The sequence below is a fragment of the Penaeus monodon genome, chromosome 20 (assembly GCF_015228065.2).
Source record: "Penaeus monodon isolate SGIC_2016 chromosome 20, NSTDA_Pmon_1, whole genome shotgun sequence".
Lineage (NCBI taxonomy): Eukaryota > Metazoa > Arthropoda > Malacostraca > Decapoda > Penaeidae > Penaeus > Penaeus monodon.
In genome coordinates, this window is record NC_051405.1 from 11,770,786 (window position 1) to 11,771,670 (window position 885).

Below are 885 nucleotides of genomic sequence, written 5' to 3' on the forward strand. Positions count from 1 at the left end.
ATTGGTTACGAATAGAATAACCTACGAAACAAAGCAGCAAACCCTGCATGGAGTGCCCGCGAGAGGCAGCGAAACCGATACAGTTGAATCAATAAAGAAACCCCAGAGCCGTCCGCCTAGCTGTGATTACCTCTTTTCGACGCTAAACACGGGTGTTGGCCCTGCATACCTCACCCTCAGCGCTCACCCACGCCCGCCTCGAAACCGTCATTTCGTGGGTGGGGCGGGGCATGGAAGCAGCGACATGGGCGTGAAGAGTATTGCACATATAGTCGAGCCTCTTTAAATGACACAAATTCCTTCATTGATAGTTCACAGAACTGTTCGTCGTGGATAAATCGGCATGAGCGGATAGATCAATGCAAACGTCTTGTTGTTGTTTTTAAAATACTGATCGCTTTACGTCATACCCAATGCACAAGACAACTTTAACGTCACCAAATGAAAAAATAATAATAATAAACAAGGACATAGGAATGAAATAACATAACAAAAAAAGAGAGAAACAAGGTAAAATAGAACAAAATCGGGAGCGTGAGAGACAGAAAAGATGACAAGACGAAAAAAGGAGAAAAAAAAACAGTAAAACAAAAGAAAATCGGGCGCGGGAGACAGTTGGTAGAAGCGTCAACCAAACCGGGTCGACACGCTGACACTCCTACACGAACGGGGGAAGCCATTCTGGGGCGAGCGACGAGGCGGGAGAATGTCGCAGGGAGGAACAATGCTGTTTGATTAGGGAATAAAGTGCGCATCGGATAGATTTACAGAATGAGTAAGAGGGCGACACAAGGGGGATCTTGCCGTGGGAACGAAAACCCTTTAATACCACTTCCACAGTGTAACATTAATCTACTTCATGTACTAATTTTATAAGGAAGTAGT

The 885-nt window shown here is 45.1% G+C and overlaps 1 protein-coding gene across 1 annotated transcript in view; it reads right to left on the bottom strand.

Moving 5' to 3' along the window:
- Positions 1-885, bottom strand: part of LOC119585619 (multiple epidermal growth factor-like domains protein 6) — a 170,724-nt gene that overhangs the window by 62,593 nt on the left and 107,246 nt on the right. The gene's annotated exons all lie outside the window — the stretch shown is intronic.